The sequence below is a fragment of the Xiphophorus couchianus genome, chromosome 19 (genome assembly GCF_001444195.1).
Source record: "Xiphophorus couchianus chromosome 19, X_couchianus-1.0, whole genome shotgun sequence".
Classification (NCBI taxonomy): Eukaryota; Metazoa; Chordata; class Actinopteri; order Cyprinodontiformes; family Poeciliidae; genus Xiphophorus; species Xiphophorus couchianus.
Genome location: NC_040246.1, coordinates 5,173,005 through 5,189,829, shown reverse-complemented (window position 1 = coordinate 5,189,829; position 16,825 = coordinate 5,173,005). Strand labels below are relative to the sequence as shown.

Sequence of the window (16,825 nt, the reverse complement as noted above, 5' to 3'; positions counted from 1 at the left end):
ATCCTTTTATCTCCCATGGCAACCATTCAGCTGTGCGAAACATCTGGGTGGACCTAGCTCCGCCTTCAAGACGCAGCTCCTCCTTAGAGCTGCATTTTCCAAGCTTCTGAGCTTCAAGAGCAGACACCCCCACTCAGCCCCTCCAGACTAGCACCATCAATTAGCAACACACCTGGTGGAACTGTGCATCCGCTGAGCTCATTATGCGAGCTGCTTCTCAGTGAAATTCTGGTAAAAATGTTGTTAAAAGGTCAATAGTGGAGTGATGTTGTGATGGCTTGCTGAAAGTGAAGTGTCAGAAAGAGCAGGAGTTTTTAAAGAGACAGAACCCCAATTTCAAAGTCATATTTCTTTTAAGATGTACAGCTGGAGGTACCGTAGTTATGCAATTGTGCTATGAAATGCCACTATATGCCTTAGAAATACATAATGCTGCCCCTTTAAATATGGTACCTGGGGGAACTGGACTCTAAGGAGAGAATGGATGAAACTTTTAGAGAATGGGATAGGGAATAAAGTTCAGAATTACATATATTTGTTTTCATAGTCTATTTTATTTTCCAAACTTATGCAAAACTGGATTAATTACATTCCATACTTTCCCAGACAGTGTGTGTAGGAATCCTGAGCAAGGTTCTGACTGACAGAGTCGGGCCTCCTGTTTCCTTTTTCCCCATGTCTAATGCTAAGCTAACAAGCTACTGCCTCCAGTTTCTGTACATACCTACCTTACAGGCTCATGCATGGCAGGATTTTCTTATATTTATTTTTTTTCCATTTCTCAGCAAGAAAGTGAATAAGCATAAAAAAGCCTTGAAGCAATTTTTCCTACAGAGGTCGTTCGCCATGCCTCTACAAGATGGTGCGTTGTGGGAGCGGGTGTCTCTGTTCCTCATCATTGAACTCTTGACAGACGTGCTCTCCAGCCCTAATAATCAACCCAAGAAGTGAGGGCCCATGTTTTCTCTCCGTTCCTTAGTGGGGAAAGAAAAGCACAGCGGGAGGGAACTGGGGAGATGGGAAGGGGAAGGAGCAGAGGGGAGAGTCAGCCGAAGGTTTGGATTCGCTGAGACGTGCAAGGCCCCCACCTCTGAGGGCCCTCCCGGGCCAAGTTGGCTGTTAAATCCTTCTTTCTTCTTGCAGATGACCCGTGAGTGATGCAGGGAACGGGTCACAGGGTAAGCAGGGTGGGGGATGAGGTGGAGGTGGGGGTTCTGGAGGGAGGACGGTCCTGGTAATAGAGGCCTAGTTAAACAAAGATGGGGGAAAGCCAGGCTAGGAGGTGCACTTGTCTTTCCACTCATGTAATCCCTCCAATTTGAATTATTAAATCCAAACCTGCGTTGATCACAGCCCACATTTCTCTCAAACTGCTCCCAGCTGTGCAGGACTGATTTATATTTTTTTTTGCCTGAGGGTGAAACTCTTCATCTCTAAGAACGATGGTTTGTCTGCTTTCTCTTTCTCCGCCTTTTTTCTTGGGCTGGTGCAACATTAGATCTCGAAAATGTAAAAATGATCTGAATTTCTGATTCCAGGTCTGTTTCCTGATAACTTAAAAGTTTTGGTTTCGAAGGACCGTCTGTTGTCGCAGTCTATAAGCTGCGTGCATGCGTCCTGTATTTATTTTTATTTTTTTTGCCTGCTGCTGGAAAGGTTTCTGTATGAAACTGAGAAATAGAACAGGGCCAAAGGTAGAATAAAGTGAAAACATGTGGGAGTAGTTTCAGTTCAAATGATTTGGTCAGCTATGATTTATTAGAACCAAGTAGCAAAACCAAATGAGAAAAAAAATGATTCCAAACAAAGTGTTGGTTTTAAGTGTTGGAAAAACCATTTATTTAACACGACTTTGTGACATCTGCTCAAAAAGCTGCACTTTTATAGTATTAAGTATCCGCATGTCTAAAGTTAATGCTCGGTTTTTTCTCCGTTTTGCTCATGTTCTGATCTGATGCTATTATCTCGGCCTCAGTTCTTACAGTAAACCAGCTGTGTAAGTTGCAGTACTGACCATATTTATTACTGGCACCCCTGTAAGTGACGTGTAAAAGGCAGTAAACAAAATCGTCAAATGCTACGTACGTGCTAGCTAGTTGCTTTGAAGTGATGCCAGAAAAAAAGAGAAAAAGAAAAACCTTTTCTGCCCTGCAATACCAGAAGTAAACATGTAAAGTTTTCAAAACTTCACGTTTGACATGATTGTCAATGAAGCCAAATATGGATAGGTTAAAAGCAGTTCAGGTCTACTGTTAAGCACAATGTCATGGGCCTACTTTTACTTCTAACGATGCACATTAGAGTGCTTTGCATCATCAACACTTCCTGTGCAAGCAGGAATGCTCAAATATCTCTTACTCTGGGTTCCAACCTTGTGAAATCCTACAAGATTTAAAGGTTGTATTTTGAGACGTGTTTTCAGTCGAAGATGACGCTATTGCCATAAAAGATGAATTTCCTGGGTGTCAGAATGACTTTCTCTGCACTGTTCGTGACCAGTCAAAGACCAAAGTCAGCACAGTAAAACAGAGTGTTCTTTTATGGTATTCACTTTCCTTGGAAGCAAAGAGAATGTGGTTTACATAGAGCAGCGATCTACAAATGAATAAGACAACAAGCTCGGCCTTGTTTTAAAGCAAACAGTAAATCCATCTTTTGACTTCCTGCCCATTCTTAGGTTTCGTACGATGCTAGGGATCGGCACACCTCAGCCAATGGAACCGAAGCCAAGAAGAAATGCGGCACACCCAGAATGCTGAGTGCTATTTATTAAGTTGCGTCTATTTCGAGTGCAAGCGCTGTCACTGAGGTTACTTCCAGGTCGACTCAGACATTGTCACCGGCATAAATCCTTCATACTATCAATGCAGGGGATAGCCTGAGCTGATTTCTTTGTTATTTTTTAGTAAAAAACTTTATTCTTGATTCTAGTTTTTCAGAGACTTCCTGCTTGGTTGTTCCCTGTTTTCTTAGTTGGTACAGCTGATGTTGTTTTTCCGCTCTGCCTTTAGCCCAGCAATCAGGTTGAACCTACCGCAAAGCAGGTGTTTATGATTACATACAAGAAGAACAATTTAGCTGAGCAATTTTTTTTCTCCCCACTAACTGATAATTACTATAACAGACAGGCGTGCTTCCTTCGCCAAACCAAAACTGCCGCTGCCATGAAGCGATGCCAACCATCTCGTTCTGGCATGAAACATTTGAACTCACAGAGACGGGGGGGGGAAGAAACTAAAATTCAGATATGCGGAGAAAGACAAAAACAAAAGATGCAGCAGGGGGCTTCGTTTTTTTTTTGTTTTTTTGAGAGAGAGACTCATTCATCGTGGCTCATAAACTTGAAGGTCAAAACCTCGATTGTTTGAGCAGGAGAGCGTGAAATCTGGACAAGCGCATCCATATCTTCCAAATCCTGCTGTTGTCTAAACAGAAAGGTTAATGTGAGTGTGTTTTGATGTGCTTCCTTCATTCTACACGGTGGATGCAAGAAGTCAGGAGATGTATTAGTGAAACCAGAAGAAAGCCAAATAGGGACTTTTACTTGGAGTTTCCAAGTTGTCCTGCAGTTTAAAAATTCTCTCCGGCTGGTTTTCACGGGAATAGTAGGAAGCCAGTCCGTTCCTGAAAGCCATCAGAAACATCATAGTGAAACAAGGAACAGTGGTGGAATTATGTTGCAGAACAGAGACAAAAAACAATCTGGTGAATGAAAATAATGCTAGCTTGACATAAGATACTGTGGCCTCTTTTGTGGCAAAAGGTTCATATCGTTTCGGTCTTTTAGAACACAGTTAGAAGAGGAGATATTTATAATCATATTTATATCTATATCTCACAGTTTAGCATTACATTAAGATCAAAGAGAACACATCTCTCTGCAGGAAGGTGTTAAGCAGTATTTTATCTGTCAGACTTTCTCTTCTGCCATTTGCCATCTAGTGGGCGTGTGCATGTGTGTGTGTGTGTGTGTTTTTTCCACCCAACCACATCACACCAGCAGACCACACTGCGTGGTGATAGATGTATCACGGTTATGTTTTGTTTTTTTGTCCTAAGTCTTCCAGAGGAAGTTCGACTCTCTAGATGTGGGCACGGAAACCTTATTTCGGCCATGGCTACCCATGTCTCATAGATGTTCTCCATTTGTGGTTTGACCTTTCTTCACACACCAACACGTCTTTACTTTCAGACAACGAAAGATCAAATCTTTAGAGAGATCTCATGTGGGAGGTCCAGTGTCTAAACAACAGCGGTTACGTGTTTGAGCGTAGTACGGTTTCTTTTTAATGTCACAAGGGATTGTAGGCCTAAATATATTTCCTCTCAGTATTAACAACAGCAATAAAAAAGAAAATCACATCAGCTTCTCGTCGCTTTGTCTTTTCGCTGTTTGTTTTTAATTTGACTAATGTGCTGCATGTTCTAGATGCGTTCTTTATTGTTAAATCTTAACCAATCATTCATGAAGTAAGGTAGAAAAACTCTGCTTCCTACCTTTCTGTGTCTTTTGTTTTCCAGCACAGATTGCATTGATCAGATTCTAAAATGTTACATGTAGTTTAAAGCAGCATTAATAACTGGCCTTCATCCTAGGACAAGTATTTCCATGTATATAATACAACTGCGATGCCCAATTAAAATCCCAAATATGGATGATCAAAGATTTTGGCTACCTGGTTATGAAAATCTAAGCTGTTTTCTAAAGAAACTGGTGCAGAACTGGCTTCATTGCCAGCTCTGGTTAAGAACTGGAACTGCTTTACTGGAAAAACCCTATTAAGAGTTTGGAAGGGAGTCAAAGTTGAGCAAGATGCAGGTCAGGACAGGGTTGCAGTTGGTTTCCATAAAGCGAGGAGTAGTTTCCAGTGTTTCTGCTGTGTGAGCGCAAGAGAAAGGTGTGGGTGGAAAGGGAGGTGGCTGGTGGTTGGCTAAGGTACAGGAGGATAATGAAGGTAGGATGAGGAGGTTTGGGGCTGGGGCCAAGGGGAGGCTGGAAGGTCAGGAGCAGCCCATGGAAATGCAGATTGCCTCTTTTATTTCTCTTGCCAGCCGTTGCTTTGATGCAAAGTGGGAAAAAAAAGAGTTTCTTCGGACTAACTTTCATCATGCCTCCTTTCTTGCCATCTTTTATCCCCCAGCGCTTTACTCTTCGCTCTCCCTTCCTCTGCCTCAGCTCAATTGACAAAGCAGGCCCTCAGGCACGCTGAGCTGTTTCCTCCAAAACGCCCCCCTCCCCTCATCCTTAAACCTTAACCGGACTTTTTGGGTTTTGCTCGGAAATGGCGGTCTTCCCAACTGTGAGCATCTTTAGAATATTTTTACTACATATGCAATAAAGATTTATTTATAGACAAGTATAAACTGTACTCCATGCAGAGCATAGTTGAAGTTGGTCCATACTAGCTTATATTACCCACTTAATAACCTGCTCAGGTAGCCAGACGGCAGTCAGCTGCATTACCCAAACCATTTCATGAAGATTTTCATGTTCTTTTCGGAGCGTCCAAAACTTTTACAAGTGTTTTTATTGTATTTTATTTTTTTAAACCGCAGAAACTTGGGTTCGTCGGGGATCATTCTTTGACACGCACCACCCACCAAGAAAAGTCCAGTCACGGCACAAACCTTCAGGGCTACAGCCTTCCTCTGACAGAATAATGTTCCCTTTGCATAAAAAAAAAAAGCTCCACAGTAAATGCTTGAGGTGACAAAGAAGCCAAAGCTTCAATTAAACGTTTGTGGGATGAATTTGAGTGAGCCTGATCCACAACGAGAGAATTAAGTGAATTGCCCAATCAGTGTCTCCGTATTAAACCACACAGCCGCCCCAAAGGTCTCGTGTCCAGCCCATAATGGACTAAAGTTATTTTGACCAGACGAAGGTTTGCTGCTTTAGGATAAAGATGACATTTTGAAAAACTTCACATGCCTCATTAGAAAGTGTAATCCTCCTTGGTTGGCAGCTAAACTGAACACCTTACATTATTCTTGATGGACATTAGGCTGTTACGCCCCCTTGCCTATCCCATCACCATAGACCTGCACAGATTAAAGAAAAGTAAAGTGCACACTGAAAACAAAATAGGGAGGTTTAAGTTTTTAGGTGGTCTGGAAATGCAGAGCAGGCATATTGAAATACAGATAAAGGGGGAAAAAAGGCAGTTGAATGGCAAGCCATAAAGAAATGGTCAGCTAATTAAATCTTTATACTGTTCTCCTGAGGGGAAGCTAATCTTGTGGTGGGTGGGAGTTGGACTGTCCTGTCTTTAAAAAAAAAAAAGTTTTCAAAATCTTTTCACCTCTTCCTCATGCTTTTTATTTCTTAGCCCACCCCTGGTTTTTCTTTACCCTTATGTTTTTTTTCTTCATGGCTGTTCATGGAAGCTTAAGAGTGAGTTGGACAATGCTCAGGCTCATTACTGGAAAAGAGGGTTTGAGCAAAGATGTTAAGAGAAGAAAAAGAAAAGAGGTAGGACCCCCATTCCCCCCATCCCCCATAAATCACTCAGCACTGAGCAGGATTTAAAGCAGGGAGAAAAGGGAGGAAGAAATGAAAGCCCCCAGAGCAGGAGTTTCATCTTACATTGTAGTGTATGAATACAGTCAGAGTTGGATGTGTGGGAGTGGTACGAGAGTTGGGATAACAACAACAACAACAAAAAAAAGCAAAAGGAAGTGTGCTTTAAAAGGAGCAGCTAGTGGCTCGTCTCTTATAAGGTGGACACACTTAGGTTGTACTATTGTCTGGTCCTGGTTGGACGGAGTGGAGGCTGGGGAGGGAAGGCGATGATCTGAGATCAGATGTTTCCTCCAGATAACATCCAGCCACGATGATTGCTTCCAGACACGGGTCGGGACTTTTCTCAGCAGCAAGGCCAGAGGTTGGCGTCCACAAGGCTCGACTTCGGCCGCTAGAGCGTTCAGATTTCCCCTTTAACTCTCTGCTCCATTCATCCAGGTTGTTACAATGGATAGAAGGAGTTTCCATGGTGTTGATCAGGCACTTCTGAGTTAGCTTTGGATTCAGAAGTTATGCCCCCCAGTTGAGTGAAGGGACAGATTTAATTGAGGTCACAATAATCAACATTTTAAACGTGAAAAAGGAGCAACAGAGACATCAATCTGTTTTTAAAGGCAGGTCTGACTACTTGTGTAAACCGGTCCCTTGTTATACGCTTTGCTTCATTCATAGGATCCGGACCCTCGGCTATTGACAAGCGACTGTTTGCTAGAGGTGTGGACTCTGTTAAAGTTTGAACAATTTGATCTGATTTTGCTCAGTCGCTAACGTTTGGCAGTGACGTATGTAAGTGGAGGCAGATTGGAGGAAGTGCGTCACCAAACATCTTCCTATGTGAAACACATGCTGTGAAGGGAACATGTAAAATGTCTGGACGGTTCAGCAGATAGTTAAGGTGACTGCCAGCTCCATCCGCCATTATGACTCCTGTCCTGCTTTTGGATATTTCCTACTCCTTCAGTCTAGGACGCAAATATAAAAACAAAGAACTGCTTTGTTCCCGGCTGTTTTGTTGTTAAACAGCTTTTAGTTTTATTTTTGCATGACTTATTTGCATTTGTTTCACAATTAGGTAGCCTTTTTTTAATTTATTGAATTCTTCTTTTAAGGTCCACATGCAATGTTTGCGTATTGTAACACACTTGACTGAATTTTGTTGATCGATTCCAATCTCTGTTGTGTTGTTGACAAATCTATCTAATAAAGGCATAATAAAGTCATCTGGAACATCTGTCTAAAAATAAAGTAGCTAAAGGCAAAAAATAAAATGGCAATAAAACATTTTTGGATGTTCCATTCGAAGTTTGTGTTTCATGTAGGAAGATCATTGATGGTACACTACCTTCTATCTTCACTTCTTGTGTAAATAAACATGAACAGTTTTGACATTTGACTAAGAAGATAAATGTCCACTTTGATCTTGGCCCCACCTGGTTTAAGAGCTCAAGAGAGGTAAAATATTAAGTGCTTATGAGCTTTTACAAGAATTTTATTTTGAAATCTCTTCCTACAGAAAAGTAGAAAAGATTAATTGTCGATTGTTAAAGTCAAACAGACGCATGATTTTAAGTAAAATTGAATTTTTACGTGGTAAAACTCTCTGTGTTTTAATGTGTATAAGTTAGCCTCAACGTTGGGTAGAATTGACCCCTTTGTAAAAAAAAAAAAAAGTGAGTTGTGTATACAGTGTGAAAGTTTAAAGTTTACTCTGACTGGGTTTACCTGATCGCATTAAAACACAACGAGAACGGGAACAGATACAGGTCGAGTGTAATGGAAAACAAGGAAAGCAAAGAGTTAAGTCCATTTCCTGAGTATAAATTAAACGCGTCTTGTAATCACACTGCAGGAATGCAGTCGGTGTACACTGTTAAACACTCCCTAAGCCCTGGCTCCACTTCACTCTCTCAGCACTCCACACAAAAGAGCCTTTGTTCTCTCTCTGCTCTTGAAAAGCAATGCTCAGTCACTCCCTCCTCCTCTTCCCCCCCCTCATCCCTTCCATCTCTTTGCTCTCTCATGCTGTTTCTGTCATTTGCTCCGCTCTTTCCTTTCCTCTCCGTATCTGTTTATTTCATTCATGGACTTGTTTTTGGCTCGCCAGCTTTCTTTCCCATCGCCTATCTCCTTCTCTCCGGTCTCCAGGCTCAGAAGCTACAGCTAACTTTTGGCCTTGATATCTGAGCTTGTTTGTAGCTCAGAGAGGCAACATGTGCTCTCTAGCCAAACCAAAAGTGCATAAACTCTGCCACAATAATCACCCGGTCCTTAGGCTTGTCGCAGGCTTGCCCCTGACAAATCCACAGTACCTCTGATCTCACCAAACCCCCGGAAAAAAAAACAGGATTTCTCAAAGAAATCTGCTTCCCTCAGGATTTGCTCTGCCTGCACCAGCTGCCTCTTTCCTGGTTAACCACACATTTACGGTAATGTAAATTGGGAAGTGGAAACAGGGGAGAAGGTGTGTCCTGTTGGTCTCTAACCCTCTTCAGGTGTCTTAGACCCCCCCAGAAAAAGAAAAAAAGCAAGTTGCCAGCAAGAATACACACACCTGGCAGAATGGCAGACTTTGGGCGTGGAAACTGCTTTGTATAGCAATCAGGTCATATGTGACAAGCTCATAAAATCTCTCTGCTGAAACACGTTTTTTCTAGAAGAAACCTCTCAAAGGCTCCTCCTCTCCCTAAACCTTGTGGCCTTCACCTGTTGATTGATTCTTGTATAATCTGAAAATACAAGCGGCGTGCTGGCATGTTTCTGCAGCTTTGTCAAAGGCGGAGTATCCGTCATTTGAAATGAGACATCTTAGAGGTAAAAAAGAAATGGACCTGTCATGTTCCTTTCAGTATTATGACAGAATCACAGCGTTTCAGTGAGAGAAAACCAAAATGGTTATTTATCTAATTTTAGGCTGCAAAGGGACGGTTCAGATTTTGACGAGAGGTTTTTCTGAAAATAATTTTAGTGGTATTTTGCTCACCTGTCGCAGACTATCAGTTTGTAGAAAAGTGTATTGGTTCTCTAAGATTTTCAAAGAACTCAAATTTTAGAGCTCTATTTATTGGAGGATATTTAATGTAAATACTTTCACAACTTGGTTGCTAAGTTTGTTGCTATTACTCAACCAAATAGCTTGCCATGCTAATTTTACATCAGCAGCGGCTGTGAGCTGTTTCAATACACCTGATCAGCTGATCTGTTGCAATTGGCTGAACAGCAAAAAGACCTGGAAAAACACAGGAAGTGTCCATTAATGCAGTGGCACAAATGACGGTGGGAAAATCCCAACATTTACTAATTTCTTTGTATTCTTGAAGTGGACTGGAAAGGCACATCTGATTTTTCTCTTAGGAGGTAGAAGAATAATCTTTTTTTGGTTTTATTTTTGCTTAACTTTTCCTAGCCATGTAAAGATCTTTTCTTCTTATGATTTATGAGTTTGGTCATCATTTCATTTCTCAGAAATCCTTGTCCAATCAGAAATGGGAAAACCAAAACATTTGCATTAATATTTTCACCACAGTTCAGATAGAAACGCAATAATTGATTGTAGGAATCGTGTTAACATGCAGGAAATGATCAGCATCTGTCACATGCCTTCAGCCCGGAGCATCATCCTGTCGCTCTCAGTGGTGGTTCTGGTTTTAGCTTCTAGATGCTCCACAAATCCATGTGAAACAGACATGAAATCCTCGAGAATATTTGCGGGATTTAAGCAATCCGTTGCGTCATTAAGTAGGAAGGGACAAAGGAGCGAGTTTGAACAGAGCCACATAAGCAGGAAAAAGCAGTGCTGTGCAGGTAGCTTCCCTGGCTAACAGATGTGTTACCAGTGAATTCATTTACAGTCACTTCAAAATTATGTCATTTCAGGGACAACATGGAACCACCTGCAGACACACAATTAATTACCACATGTCACAAAGTGGCCAAATCAGATCTGATCCAGTTTGGCAGAGTACCACATATTATGCTGTTAAAAAAAGAGAAAACTACAAAGAAAATAATAAAAAAAGAAAATGTTACCAAGCTGAAGTCTGTCTTTGTAAATGAGTAAAGAGGATAAAAAGCTGCATGTTTTCAGTTGGGTTTAATTGCACAGACACCTGCATAATACATTGCAGGATTCTCCAGTGAATACATTGTGAATTATGAAAATGCTCTCAGATGTTGTTAAAGGTTTTTATGGAAATGCAGATTCTCAAATATGCATTAATCTGTTTTGTCTTGACTGTACAATATGGTTGGAGTAAAAAAAAAAAAAAAAAAGCCTTTCTACTCTCTATATAAAAAGTCTGACCTTTTCCTCTTCGTCAGTTCTTTCCTCAAAATCCTGTTGTTTCTGTTTTGTGGGCTGTTTTGGCATGGATACATCCCAAAATGAAAAAGAATGCACTGCAGACATGATCAGCGCTAATTTCTGAATTGTGAAATAAAGTAAGAGCTCCAGACTCAATTTGGCAACAGCTGCGCTTATCTGTAACTGGACTGTATCACTGATTGTCGCAGAGATTTCTTGGTATGGGACAGAATAACACAGACATGCCCAGTGTGCACCATGATGCTGAGTGTGATTATCCCTGTCTGTAAATGAATGCTACCTCATTGTAAAGCAGTGGTTTATAGGTTAATCACTGTGCTGATATGTACTTGAACTTAGCCCTGAACTTATTTAGTCTCCCTCAGAGTTAGATGACCTGGTTTTCTGGCCCTTTTAGTACAGACGGCTGTACTGCATGTTTCTACAAATCCTGTTTTATGTGTATAACGGGCAATGGAGACAATCCCTGTGTTCTTTTCCCCCTTAGCCTTAGCATGTCTCGTCCTGCCTCAGTATATAGCCCTGCCACTATGAGAAGGACCTGAGGCGTGAAGTGCAATCACGTCTATCAACTCTTATCAAAGCAGTCACAGGGTGTCTGATGTAAGACTGCCTTGCGCAATCGCCTCCTGACAGACAAGTACTGCTGAGAAAACGTTTAACCGACTTCACGGTTGTGAGGTTGTTTTTCAGGGATTTGTGCCAGGGGTGTCTTGTCATGATCTGTGTCTTTCTGTGTTTATTTAGAGTTTTCTGTCCCCTTAAGTCTCTTCGTTGTCCTGTCCTCCCCTTGATTGTTCCCAGGTGTGTCTCGTTTCTATGATTACCCCCAGTGTATTTAGTGTCACCTGTGTGTCTGTTCTTTGTCGGGTCCTTGTCGTTACTTGCCGCCCTTGGCGTTTGTCGTGCCGTTCCTGTGTGCCCTGTCTACCTTTCGTCCCTCGTTAACCGTTTGCTACCGGCGTCGAGCCCTGGCTTTAGCTCGGCTGTGCTGCCCGGCTTTGGGACTGTTTTTGGACTGTGTGTTGCCTTATTAAATTCCTTATTCATCATACCTGGGTCTACAGCGTCTGCCTCACCACCATCCACACCACTTTCATGACATGTCTACAGTTTGTGGCTCTTAACAAGCTCATTAGCACACAATTTTGTTCACACAAAAACGCACAACTTTCATTTTGCTTCTTCAACGTGACGCTTACTTGTTGCACGGAGAGAAGATCGTAAAAGTTCTGCATTTTTGCTTAACTTTTAGACATGCAGCACCCAGTTGAAACAGATAAAGGACATTTATTGCGCTAATAGATTTGCCGAAACACAACTCAAACTAGTTTCCCAAATCAAACACAAAAACTTCCAGTTTTTGTGTTTGATTTGGGAAACTAGAATGTTTTTTTTTTAATCAGTAAATGCACCATGACTTAGCATGCAGTTTATTTGTACTATATTTTCCTCTTCTGTGTGTTACTGGGTGGAAAAGACTAATTGTTAGCTATGTTCAGTTTATAGGTAAGCCAATAAACAGACTCAGATTGATTACAGTGTGTAATTCTCACGGTGAAATTGTGCTACAGCCTAATAAGAAACACTGAACAGAGTGTAAAATCACAGGTCTGTAATCATTTCCCCTTTCTTTGTTTTAATAAAATCTTGTTTAACTGCAGAGCTGTGTAATACAGGCTGCTCTCTTAGAAACTCATGTTGTGACATTCTGTTATGCTGATATCAATAATTAATAACCTTTTATGATAGACAGACTCTTCAAGGCTCATGCATAGTTACAATAAATTAATGAACAGTGGAACACGGCGCAGAAAGGTACGTTTATTTATATCCCAGGTTATTTAGACCGCTTTACAAGAAAATAAAGGAACAGAGATCATGAAATTGCATTAAAAAACAAGTAGTGGGTTGAAAATGTGGGCGTGACGTGAAAAGAAAAACTTTAAAATGCAATTAAAACAAAGAGAAATAAAATAAAACACAATAAAAGTGACATCGTAAAGCAATCTTGACATCGTATAGCAACTAGAGTAAACATGTGTGAGATGGTAGTAGGCAATGAGATGAATAATCACACCCAGTTTTGTTTTGGTGTTTTTTTTTTTTGTTGTTATTTTTTGCATTGGCTTTAGCTTCGTTGTCAGAGGGAGCTGATTTCATAATCCTGCATTTCCAGAATCAAAGACAATGACTTCTGTATTTCCTCCACTAAGGTGGAGGAAATGATGACATTTTGGACACGCTGACTCAGCAACTGCAGTGGCTATGAGGTGGCACAGAAAAACAATGTGCAGTATAACGGAGCCTGGAGGAACCTCCCTTATTTGCTCAGATTAATAATTAGCAAATAAAGTAGCCTTGTCCTGCCAAATGAGACTTGAACCAGTTTGGCAGAGCACCATATCTTGAGCAAGTAAAACAATAATTAAAAAGAAATTTTAAAAAAGTCAGCAAGGTATAATCAGTCTTGAAAAGGAGTAGAGAAGACATGTGGAGAATTTTTATTCTTTTTTTAGTTGGGTTTATTTGGACCCACGTTCAATAACCTGCAGTTAGAATAATGCTGAAAATACCATTTATTTCAGGAATTTATTACTAATTCATAATTGAGTATGATTGTAGTTGTAGATTTTCAGTGTTTTAGAGAAGATAAAACCCCTACTTTATTTAAATTTTAAGTAAAGCAAAAATAAAGTATTTTAATGTCGACATCAGCAGGTTTTTGCAAAGTTGGTGACTGGAAATCGGACCCAAAAAAATCTCAGATCGGTGCATCGCGTTTTTTTAGACAGAACATTGACAATATTTATAAAATACTCTCTGACATTGTTATGTTTGTTATGGCAATAAAGATGCTCAAACATCTATTTATCTGTTTTATCTCGAATCTACGATATGGTCGACAAGAGCCTGTCTACAGATGCTTGCTGAGCCATGGAGGTCGAGCAGAATCAATTTGTCAGCTGATGTTCCCAGAGTAAAAGATCCTCTTTGACTTTATGCAGCTAACAGTCAGAAAACCTCGTACCGGAGGGACGAGTTGGAGAAATATGCTGATGAGTTGATGATAAACCTTTCAATGTCTGAGCTGACTCAGTGGAGACGCTGTTTGGTTTAACTGCTGCAGTTACGCTCTCTGACACAAATGAGTCACCTTGTTATAGTTGTGAGCCATATCTGAAATAACTACTCTGATAAGAGTCCAATCTGGAGACTCGCTGTTGCTATGTCCAAATTTCCCCAAAGTAAATCATCTACTTTGTGGCTCCCTCAATTTATTTGACTCCTCTTTAAAGGCAGGATTTTAAGACTTAAAACTTAATCCGTCCACATGTCATATCAATCAAAAACAAAAAAAGAGAAGAAAATAATAAGAAAAATAAAAATCTTTGCACTGCTTGATTTTAGACTTTGATTTTGGGAATTTCCCCCGATGACTTTAACAGAACGTGTTTAACCCTCACAGCTGAAGACTTAGGTGTAATACATCCAGGTAATGCTTTTGGAATGAGGCAAGTTTTTTTTGTGTGTGTGTGTGTAACCCTTTTGCCCTTTGACCTCCATGGACTTGTGCTTTTCATTTCTAGAAAGCTTTGTTGCAAGGGGATTGCAAAATCCAAAGTAGTGGAAATTTCTTTTTTTTTTTTACAAAAAAACTACTTACATTTCTGTAGATTTTCCCATAAATTCTGCATTTATTTAGTCTCTGTCATGTCGGCATTTCATCCCACAAATCGCCACGCATTCTTCCCCCGTGTAACATCCGTCTACCCTTTCAGAAAGTGTTATATAAAGATTATCTTACAGCGTACTGCTCTGAGATGAGCGCAGCAGATCTGGGCGGCGTGCGGCAACATGTCTGCCCTTTCTGGCAAGTCTGTTTAGCTTTCAGCAAGCATACAATGACACGGACAAAAACGCACACAAGCCAGGATCCCAGATGCCGGCCTGTAGCAGCCTGTTAGTAACCCAACTACCTGTGGAGGGCAAGAGAAATGGCTGCGGGTGTGTGTGCGCGCGCGCGCACGGCGGGCAGGGCTGGGCCCATCCACGCCGCCGCAGCCAGGCAGCTCCGGTGTCTTTGATGGAAGCTGCGCAGATCAGAAGAGCAAAAAGGAGACACTGATCTGAGATGTTGTTGTAGAGAACACCCCACAGGCAGGTTCAGCCTCCTCCGCCCCGGTCGCTTCTTTTTATCTAGCTTCAGAGCAGAGAGAGAGGAAAAATTTATACAGAGAACAAAAAAAACAAAAAAATATTGAAAGACTCCTTCTAAAGAATGTAATAGCACTAGAGAAATGTATACATGCCGGCCTGTGTTTCTCAGCAAACGACGTACAGTAAAACAAGATGAAATTTCTTTCTCTTGTCTGATTTCCTTTCGGGTTTTTTTTAGACTTTATAAACTTTATATAACTTTCCAGTTGTGAAGGATTGTTTTACAATAAAAAGTGACGCACAGATGGATGAGAGGCTGGGTGCGTCTTGAGAAGATTGCCCGTTCGTCACAGAGACACACTGGGCAAACCATTCACTCACTATCAAAATTAATTAGTAAGTTGTGTTTTTTAACCTAACATGCTTGTTTTTTGGATCACTGGAGGAAGAGATGATGGAAAATCATTGCAGAAAGACTCCAGGATGAGATTTGAACTCCAGGCCACCAACGCATTTCTTCCCGCCATAGAAAGAAGCAAAGCTACAAGCTGCATGGAAGGTTAGACACAAAGTCAGTTTGTTTTTCGGATGATTGACGTGCTATCGTTATAATTTCTAAAGACAAATACGGCTGTGTGAAGAACGGATGTGATTCTCCAAGGCAAGGCAAACACTGAGTATTTAGAAAAGCAACTCAAGTCCACTGTTTAGCGCAGTGGGTGATCTGTGATGCTGTGGGCTGCGTCCGTTCTCTCGATATTAACTCTTTCAAATACTGAGACACTTAAAATAGAAACAAAAAAACAAATAAAGCCTTTGTCAAAAAAATTGTAAAATGGATCCTAATTTGTGCCCTCCAGCTGGGTAATGTTTCAATCACTTTCCAAATCATGCTAATAAATATGTTTTCATGAAAAAAGAGCTTAAATATATGTCCTGGAGTTGTAAATGTATGCAACAAATCCAGTCAGTCACATCAAGCATTAGGAAACAGGCTATTGCCCTGGAGCATTTATTGTGAGCTAACCTGCTCTTTACTCTTCCTGGTTTAACCTCAGGCAGATCTTCGTTTGTTATCTGATATCCTTTCAACGATTCCCTGAAGTTCCTTTGTGCTTCATGTCCTGCTTCCCTATGAAGCTGTCATTCCAGAGGGAAATCTCCTGATACGAAACGAACACAGAATCTACTGAAATAAATATTGTCTAATTGTTTAACGCACGTGTTGAGAAATGTTGTGCTTTAAGACGGGGAAGGCACATTCCCAGGAGATTGTGTCATGATGTTTCTCAGAACCGAGTCGCCGCAGGGCTTTTCAAATACGGTCTAACTCGTCTATAACATTTTTAATAATGAACGATTACAAAGCCTACTCGCGGCCAGGCACCACGCAGGACGTCTGTGGACTGTGCTCCTCGTGTTTTTACCGACCTCATTATGGAGGAAAGGCTGTTTTGAAATATAAGCTGTTATAAGACCTGGAAAAATTACCCCAAACATCATTTAGCCTGGCCATCCATTTGCGAGCGCTTCCTCTGTGGAGTCCAAAACACGACTGAGCAGTAACTCTTCCTGCTGCGAGCAGCGTCGACTGAGAGTGGAAGAGAACCTCCCGCCTTTGGTTCAAAAGCTATGATTTTTCTTCAATAAAACTACAACTCGTGATTCTGTCGCAGTAATTACATTTCGCAACTTATACAAAGTCACAAACTCTGCAGGAGGCCATACTTGAAATAGAATTTAAAGCGATTTAATCAAAGCAGAATTCCCTGTCCTGTCACCTTTGAGGCTAGAGAACAAGAGCAACACATTCAGAAGGG

At 41.0% G+C, this 16,825-nt stretch overlaps 1 long non-coding RNA gene across 1 annotated transcript; it reads right to left on the bottom strand.

The window, feature by feature from the left end:
- Positions 1-12,653: 12,653 nt before the first annotated feature.
- LOC114133842 (uncharacterized) lies at positions 12,654-16,235 on the bottom strand. Its single transcript, XR_003593292.1, has 2 exons — positions 16,033-16,235; positions 12,654-15,048 (listed from the first exon to the last, which is right to left on the bottom strand). It is a non-coding gene; the product is annotated as an uncharacterized LOC114133842 (long non-coding RNA).
- Between the last annotated feature and the right edge of the window lie 590 nt (positions 16,236-16,825).